The sequence below is a fragment of the Suricata suricatta genome, chromosome 1 (assembly GCF_006229205.1).
Source record: "Suricata suricatta isolate VVHF042 chromosome 1, meerkat_22Aug2017_6uvM2_HiC, whole genome shotgun sequence".
Classification (NCBI taxonomy): domain Eukaryota; kingdom Metazoa; phylum Chordata; class Mammalia; order Carnivora; family Herpestidae; genus Suricata; species Suricata suricatta.
Genome location: NC_043700.1, coordinates 140,400,043 through 140,410,030, shown reverse-complemented (window position 1 = coordinate 140,410,030; position 9,988 = coordinate 140,400,043).

Genomic DNA, 9,988 nt, shown 5'->3' with positions numbered 1-9,988 from the left:
TTGTTTACCTTATGTCTTCTCTCAAACATTAGTTAAAATAAACTGATTCCTATAAAATAGAACCCCAAATCTCAGCAGCTTCACCCAATAATTACTTCTCAATTATACCACGGTCCATTGGAAGGTGGATGGTTCTGCGAGGGGCTTTTCATTCAAATAGCAAATCATAAATTCTGTGTTCCTTTCAGTGAATGTCATTATCTCCAAGTATTCTGCTTCTATAGAAGCTGATAGGGGAAGGAAATGAAAGCTTTCAAGGAAAGTTTTGTGACCAGGACTGAAAAAGGAATTACACTTCTGCCTATCTTCCATTATTTATTGGGCAATCACATGTTCCCAATGTAATACTAATGATAATTAAGAAAAACTAGATTGGTGAACACAGAAACTGTATCTGCACACCTCGTCTCACTAGACAAAAAGCATCCATTTTCCTCTTCCTCCCAAGCATAATGCATTGTTACTTTCGTGTCATGTAAGACAAAATTCAGGATTCCAACTCTCAACCAAAATGCAGAACTCCTGCTCCTTGAAAAGTGAACTGAAAAGACAAGTTATCTGCCCCACAAACATACCCAATAAACAATGATAAAACTGAGATGGGGATTAAAAACAAACAAATAAAGGAAAACAAAACCAAAATAACCCACTCTTAATTGGAAACAGTAGTCACTGTCCATAACTATAGTAAAAGCTCACTCAGCAGACATTATAAAGACTTGAGATGAGGGAAGTTCCCAGATTTTTCTCTCACTCTGAACATAAATACTAGAGCCGTTGTTCTCTTCAGGCATACTTAAAGCGGATTCAAGTGGATAAAGCCTGACTTCTGCTGTGGAAGACTGGAGGCTAAAGAATTTCTTATTTTAGGTCTCAAATACTCAAAGGATTTTTTTTTATGAGCTCAAGGTTTCTCTGACAATCCAATTCAATAAAAAATCTTGTAGGAATATGATCTATTTGTCTCCAGTCAATTACATGTACCAGTGACTATTATTGAATGCCTTTTTCTAAAATAATTTCTGTTACCCTCTGCTTCTCTCTAATTTGCCAGTGACTTCAATAAAGTCTTCAAGAAAAATATGTGGAAATATGACACCATTAATCTGACTTTTCCTGTTACTCATTCAGTTAAGTGTCCATCTCCCGATTTCTGATCATGTCATGATCTCCTGGTTTGTCCGATCAAACCCCTCATTGGGCTCTTTTCTGACTGCCAACTTGGGATTTTCTTTCTACCCCACTCACATGTTCTCTCTCTCTCTCTCTCTCTCTCTCTCAAAATAAATGAATAAACATTGTTAAATAAGGACATTTATTAATAATCCCTGTAATTGAAAGAAAGAGTGTCCATATACTTGCTTTACAATGTCTATATTCTTTTGTATCTCTTATTTTATTTTTGCAATAACTTCATAGTTTCATTTTAGGCTAAGTAATCATTTTTATGGGTGAATATACTTCCTTATCCAGATTTGAATAAAGATAAACTAAAAATATGTCCCATCACAAAGTGAGAGAGGAGTAGTAAAATTTAGCACTTTATAATTACTGGTATATTTCTCAACAAGATGTACCATTGATCCATTATCCACTTATAAAAATAAGTAGATTGACATTTCAATCAAGGGAAAGAACATCAAAGCACACAGGTAGGATTTAGCATTTATGATACCATTTTATACCCTCTAAATTTCAGTGCATAAATAAGAGGAATTTATGTTATGCTATCTCACATATAGCTCAATCAAAAGTAAGAGAGTCTATATAAAAGCAAATGGTGTTTCTTGCCTCATTCAGTTGATAAAGCAGGTGACTTTTGATCTCGATTCATGATTTTGAACCCCATATTGGGTATGGAGATTATTTTAAAAAGAAAAAAGAAGCAAATGGACTAGAATGAACCTATTTCAGAGCGCCAAATAAATGTAATTGAATACTTTGTGGGGAAAAAAAGTAAAAGCACTCTACTGTCTTTATTTAAAGTTTTTAAGGTATATGAAGATAGCATTAATATATTAGCTAAATTTTTTCAGTAACTATAATACATAAGTTTTCATAAATGATTTTGTTGATTTTTTAAAAAATGAATTGCGGCAAATGTGGCATTAGAAAATGTAAAACTGAGAGTTATATTTAAACATAAAAATATTAAAATGTAACTTTTTCACTGAAGGAAAGATAGTTGCTTTGAACATTTCCCTACCAAAAACAAAAAATTGGTATTCTTCATTTAGTTAATTTAATAATTTTCTTTTTAGAATATTTGCCAAGTACAGTTATATTTTTAATGTTTATTTTTGAGAGAGGGAAAGAGAGTGTAAACAAAGGAGGGGCAGAGAAGAAAGGAGACACAGAATTAGAAGCAGGCTCCAGGTTCTGAGCTGTTAGCACCGCGAGAAGAAATAAACTTATATAATTATTCTGTAAACATTTTTCTGTTTGCTACTCAAAAAAATTAGGTTTCTGAAATTCTGTGGCCTAATTGTTTAGGGAATTGTTAAACTCCAGATATTTTGTAGATCTTATAATTAAAAGGATCTCACTTAGCATATTTGAGGTTACTTACATAGTTATAATGCATTCTGAACATGTTCAATGAGATAGATATATATTTTTATAATATATATTATATATTATTTATATATATAATTTACTATATATAAGCCATATATGCTCTCATCTGTGAACGACCATTCTTTATACATACTTTCATCTCTACAAACTAGATGCAATGCTTTACACATATTGTACCATTAATGAATGTTTCAGGACAGTGTAAACTAGCTAGCCCTGGTCTCAGTGAAAATATATATCTTAGTCTAAGGCATTTGGGGAATTCTTAAGGAAAAAATATACAATCTCATACTTTATCTAAAATTTTCTATTTCTGTGGTGACCCCCCAACTTGGAATAAGACAATTTGAAAGTCCCCAAATCCCCATCCTAAACCTGTAGGTAAGGCTATTCTTCACACTTCTGATAAAACTTACTAACACCTCTATAATTTATGCTGTGGATAAAGAAAGTGAAAATTCTTACTTTTTCATCATTGCCCTTGCTTCATCTTTTATAACTTTATTCCTAATAGAATTAATTCAGTGATACTCAGTTTTATCAGTTCTTAGATCCACAGTTTTCCCCCATTATGTCTCTGAAATTCCATTTAAAATATTTTACAATATAGTTTTGTATTTAAAAAGTAACATATTTTAACACAGATAGTCACAAACTAGACCCAAACACTTCACGGTGCAGGGTTATTGTTAAACCTTCTAACTTATCTTAATTGTCTGCATAATATCTATCTGTGTATCTATCTATCACCAATCTATTACCTACTCTCTATTTAATAGTACTTAAAGTAATATTTTGCCTTAGGTTGAATATGGAAATGTTATCTAATAATTTTCCCTATTTACTCATAAATATCTAAACTCTCACTTGTAAAATTTGATGAGGGAATGTTTGTTTTTTTCTTAAGCAAGTGACCTGCTGTCATCAACAACAACCACCCTGAGCCCACTAGAAAGCTGGAAGAATGTCTGAAAACAAATGCTGTTTATATGTAAATAAAATAAATTCTAGCAAAAATCATCAAATCAGCTCATGGGGGACAAATTAAGCTCTGGGTTGCACAATTATCAGAGTTCACCTTCACGTGAATAAAAATACCACTTCCCCACTTCCAATTTTAGCAATAAAAATATAGGTTCAAATAAAATGATTATAATAATACATATTGTAGCTATTAGAACATGTTGAAAGAAGGATACAGAAAAACATATTATGTTTGTTGGGCCCACCATTAAATTGTTTTAGCTGCCATCTAATACAAAATAAAATGCTATGCACTGTGATCATTATGAAGAGCAATAAAATGTTATTCCCATAATGTTCATATTCCTTTCAGGTTATAGAATCCCAAAGTGTACGTTGAAATTGAATAAGCATCACAGTTACCTTTTAAGAACGCTTTCTTAGATACCACCTAGAGCTGACCTTCTGATTTCATGTGCCCTTCATCTACTTCAGAATTTGTCAAATAATTGTGTATTCACTAATTCATGATCTATTTAGAGCAATGAATATAATGTTATTCTTATTTTCTTATAGTCATCTTAATTCTTATTTTCTTATAATCATCCTAATTTACATCCCAAGATCTCATAATCTTAACTTCTATTCCTGGTATAATAAAAAAATTTTTCCTCCTGTAGAACATACCTAAAAAGGGTTAGATGTAATTAAATAATTTTTAATAGTATTACCTGATTCTCAAGCTCTGTAATAGGCAAAGAGTCTTTCTAATATGATCTGAGACTCAGTCCCACAGCTATTTAAACTGTTTTTGTGTGCGTAGGGCAAAGCTGTTATCTTTTCTCATGTCAGTCTTTTCATTCAAGCATCCCCAGAATTTTGTATGGTCAGGTAAGTAATCATTTCAATGATCTTTATCTTTTCCAGAAAAGTTTCATATTTTCTATTATAATGAGGAATCATAGCAAGACTCAGTTGAAATGTCCATTTATGCTATTTTAGATAAAAGTGTCCACAACAGAATAGTAAAGTTGCTTATTCTTGCTGGAAAAAGGCTTTCACTGATACCTAGTTTATATATTTAATTTCTTTGGACTCTTTGTCATAATTTGGACAAGGTGTATATGCCGGTGTGCACTATCTTAAAATAATGAGATCTGGTGGACATTTCCTAGGATTCTTTTGAGTCTTCGATTAAAAAAGAATATTGAATGTGGTGCAAAGTGTACAATGATAGAAGCAACGAGGCCAGTTAGAAGGATGTTCCAAAAATCCAGGAAATATGCCACAGTTGTATGCGCATAGGAATGCTATAAATGACTAGATTCTGTATAATATGAAGTTTTAACTTTCTGAATTTGTGAGAGATCATATGCATAATTTTAGAAAAAGAGAGTAGTCAAGAACAATACCATGTGTTTAGTCTTCAGAAAATGAAAACCTAATGTTGGCATTTTTGGGAAAAGGATAGAACAAGTTAGGTAGAAGAAAGATTGAGAGATTGGTAATATGTGAAATGCTTATTTAACATGCAAGTCAAGTCAGATAAGCAGTTAAATATATAAATCCAGAATTCAGAGGGTATATCCAGGTTTTAGATAAAATTCAGGAATCACCATCATGACAGTATTTAGATGGCATTTAAGCCATGTGTTGGGTTGGGACCAACGAGGGGAGAAGTATAGAGAGAAAAAGGAGAGGCCAAACGCTAATGATCCCTGAGACTCTAAAGTAGTAACAAACCGAGGAGACAGGGATGAAAAGGAATCAGTGAATGTGACTGACCCTGAAACTTTAAGGAAATAGAAGAAAATTCATGAGCATGTGTTATGCAGGTAGATTGCTAAAGGATATATTTTAAGGAGGAGGGATTGAACAAATGAGTCAAATGCTGTAGATAGGTCAAAGAAGTTGAGAACCAAGACACGGTCACTGATTTAGTAGCATGGATATCATTGGTAATTAGCTAGACTTTGAGTGAGATTAAGTTTAGAAAACCTAGGGGAGCCTGGGTGGCTCAGTCGGTTGAGTGTCCAGCTTCAGCTCAAGTCATGATCTCACAGTTGATGGGTTCGAGCCCCGCATCAGCTAGCTGACAGCTAGCTCAGAGCCTGGAACCTGTCTTTGGATTCTGTGTCTCCCTCTCTCTCTGACCCTCCCCTGCTCATGCTGTCTTTCTCTCTCTCAAAAATTAATAAAAACGTTAAAATTAAAAAAAAAAAAAAAGAAAACCTAATAGAGCGTGCTTAAAGGAGATTCAGAAGAGAAAGGTATAGGAAATATTTTAAGTGACAGAATGGCCTTAGATGTGTATCGAGCAGGGTCCAGTCAGAAAAGAAAACACAAGGATTTGAACAGAGGGAGCAAAATATAACTGATTGTGCTAACCAGGTATTGGAGAAGTGAAAAGGAAAAAGAAAAACTCCAGGAAGTACCTACCATCCATGGTTTTGGGGAACGGAGAAAAGAAGGTATAATTTTAAAAGCGTGTGCTTTTGGATTTAGGCTTTGTGGGGCTGGTACCCAGAATTCTGATGGTGAGGCACAGGCTGGCTACTGTCTCTATCTCTGATAGGGAGTGATGAGATTGGTTTGGGGTATAATGGAAAAATTGCCAACAGGGACCAACTGTTGCTACTACAATGATTTGTGGCTGCTGTGATAGAGATACATTGTGGGGGAGAGCTGTTACCCAGAGAAAGAATTAGGAGTATACATTATCTCTTTCTGAGTACTCTTTATGGAAAAAGTCTAATTGATCAGAACGAGGATTGGAACATGGTTGGCAGGTTTTTAGCGTTATCTTCACAAAGCAGAGTACAGAAGGATGGTTGTGAGCTGAGACAGTAGCTTAATGACAGTTATAGTTCATCTCTGGTTGCTCAGCATATAACACTCCTTTATACATATACTTTAATTTCCATGCAACAAATGAATATTATGCCTTCCCCTAAGAAGGCCTAAGTGTCCTGCATATTTATTTTGCTTTCAGCTCAGACTTCAGGTGATTGGAGCTCATCACCTGAGTTGGGAAAGTGACCTAAACTCTTAATTCTGGAAGGTCAGGATCCTCACTGGTCCTGTCTTTTCTTTTTCATGTTATATAATTTTCCATTAACTTTTCCTATTAGAAAAGAAGCACTATAATTCCAAGCCCCACCCTTGGGCTGCAGGCTAAGTGTATCTTGAGACCACCGTCTAGTGAAAACTGATTTCGTTTCTGTTTGTGTGTGTGTATAGATTCACTGGTAGTCTGGAGTCATCCCAATTTCAAACTCAGTTGGAACACTTTGATTCTCATGGATGTATTCTTCCTTGTTTTATTACTTATTAAACTAAAACATCTATAACCCTTCCTTTTTCCCTCGTCCTCTTCCCAAATCCCTCCTCAATCCCCATCCCAATGTCAACCACCTAGCTCTCTTTCCTTCCCTTCCTCCCTCCACCAAGTCCCACTTCTCTTCCTTTCCTTCTTCCTTTCCCTCCCTCTGCCTCTCCCTCTCTAGTGCTTCTCTAGCTGGCATAAACACCAGCCAGGGGTCTGGTTAGATTGTAGGTTCTGATTCACTGGGTCTGCAGTGGAACCTGAGTTTCTACATTTCTAACAGGATCCCAGGCAATGCTGATACTATTGGTCCAGAGTCCACACTTGGGCAGCAAGGTGATAACAAGAACACAGAGGCAATCTGGCCACTGTAATTCTATGTCCTGTTCCTTCATCCCTGCACAAACAGTTTAAATTTACTTACAAAAGGCTATTCACTGCGGGAAAATAGCAAAATTTTATGTGACTTTCTTGGCAAATAAAAATCTCTGCTGAGTAGGAATCAGTAACTTGAAATATACTTCAAACGAGATTTAAAGCAGTGGTGAGAGTTCTAACCATATACATTGCTCCCGTGATTCAAAACTCTAAAAGTCATTAACTCATGACAATTGCTATATCTTTTTTCATTTGATTATTCTTACTGTATTATAAAAGATAATATTAAACCGTTTAAGATAGAATTTATATTTAGTTAAGGAAAATGAATATGATTACTAATCATTTGTAATTGTTTTTTTTAAAGCTTCTTAGAAAAGAATCTCAATATGAGGAGGAGGAAGTTCACCAAGTATAAGTTTGCAATGACAATACGAGTAGATAGTGTTTATCAGAAAGTCAGAAGCCACACATGCTGCAAATACAGATATAAGTCACTAAAATACAAAGAAAGTTCCCGAATTTTTTCCAATGCCTAAGCTTGTCACAATTCTGTTACTTTAAAAGGCTATTGACTCTCTTGGATTTATGTAAGAAACATTAACTTATAAGAAAAAAGAAAATAAAGTCAGAGAAACTCCAATTTTGTTTTTATGAGACTTTAATACGGTATAAATACCAATGTAACATTATTTTTTCAAAGATGAAGATATAAAATCTAAAGAAAACATTTCTTCTCTTTAAAAGTTTATTTCTGATTCCACATCAAAATATGTCTCTTTTGCTTTCTTTTTTTAAGTCAGCTTAATTGCAAAAATAATGATTACATATATGGATTTTCTTCTGTTCTTTTTTAAGAAAAAATCTATAACTACAGAAGATAATTGTTAGAATTTAGAATATGTGAAACAACAAACTTTCTGGACAATAAATGTGCTTCATAAATAGACTGTATAAATTATTTTATTCACTTAATTTTGTTCTTTATTTTCCTAAACCATCCTCCCCTGAAGGAGAACAGGAAGTAGCAGGTGGGGGAAAGCTCTCAGCAGTGACTCTCCCCACTCCCTTACGCCCAGCCTACATTTCACGTCTCAGGGAAGGGCAGGGAGGTCTTTGAAGTGGCTCAAAGTAAGACAAGAGTTTGACTTCACACCTCCTCCCTCCCTTATCCCACAGTCACCAAGTCTTATCTCTTCCTCCCACATCCCAGTTCCTGTTACTCTAGAGACATAAAGCCAGTGGACATTTTAAAACATTGCCATGTGATTTTTTCTGAATGAACATTCAATTTTGTTGCTGGTTTATAAGCATTCATACTTAGTTGTTTGATATTTAATAAAGTTTCAGATCTTATTTGCAAGACTTACCTATTTTAACATTTTGAGTTTTTCTTATTGTTGTTTGGTGTGTATTTATTTTTAAATATTTCATTGGAGTGTCACATCCATACAAAAAAAAAGTATACAACTTGTAATTTTGAAGCTCACTGTATTATTACAAAGAGATTTTTTGTTAGAATAAAATCTGAAGTGCCTCCCTTAGGTCCCACAAAGACACACAAAGCTGCTCTCTAGATGACCTTCTACATCTCAATAAATAAGAACACTGTTACCCTAGTCATCCTTTACTCCTCTCTTTGTCACATATGAGATCATGAGTAAATCATAACAGCACTGTCTTCAAAATATCCAGAATCCAGTCACCTGCCATAACCTACTCTACAAAGACTTTGGTCACACCCACTATCATTTCTCATCTGAGTCTTACAGTAGCCCCAGTGCTGGACTGATGCTCATCCTTCCCCTTTAGAACCTATTCTCAACATAGCTGCCGCATGATCGTTTCAGAATGCTAGCCATATCCTGTCACTCGGCGCAAAGCTTTCTAAAAGATTCCCATAACCAAATAAAAGTCAAAGTCCCTTCCCATGTCAGTTTCTCTCAACCTTCTGCCCGTATCTTTCCTCGGCTTCATCTACTCAATCATATAGGCCTCCTTGCTATTCTTCAAACACCACAGACATTGCTCTCAACTCAAAGCTTTTGCACCTACTGTTCCCTTTGCCTGGAATGCCCGTTTTCTACATAGTAGCATCCTTATCTCCTCTGGATGTTTCCTCGTGTAAAGGGTTGTCAGAGTTAGCAAAAATAAATAAATGAGAAACAAGATATACAGTTAAATTTGAATTTCAAATAACAATGTATTTTTTACTAAGTGTGTCCCATCCAACAATATCTAGTACATACACATACTAAAAAGTTGTTTCTATGAAATTGGATAATACCTCTAGAGAAGAAGAAGGAAAAACTAGCTTCTGTTCACAGTTCCTCTACTTAATCTCTTAATTACGTAAACAGAGTAGACAAAAGTTGTGCTTTATTATTATCCTAGTCTCTGGATCCAGGTAAGACAGAATTGCTTACAAAATGAACCCTGAGAAAAAGCCTATTTCTATTTGATTTTCTAACACTTTTGCATGTTCACACACACACACACGCATACACGCACACCTGACTGTATTTACTCCAAGCATTTTGCCCTTTTTTGTACAGTTATGGTTGATTTAACCTAACGTTCTACAACAAAGAATCAAAGGAAAGGGAAAATAACAAATTTGCCGCAATGAAAAGAACTAAGGACCAAAATTATTGTAAAAGATCATAGTTTATTGTGAAAATCTGACCACTGTCAATTTTTAAATTGCAGTGAAATTATCAATTTCCATATCTTCACTACTGTGAA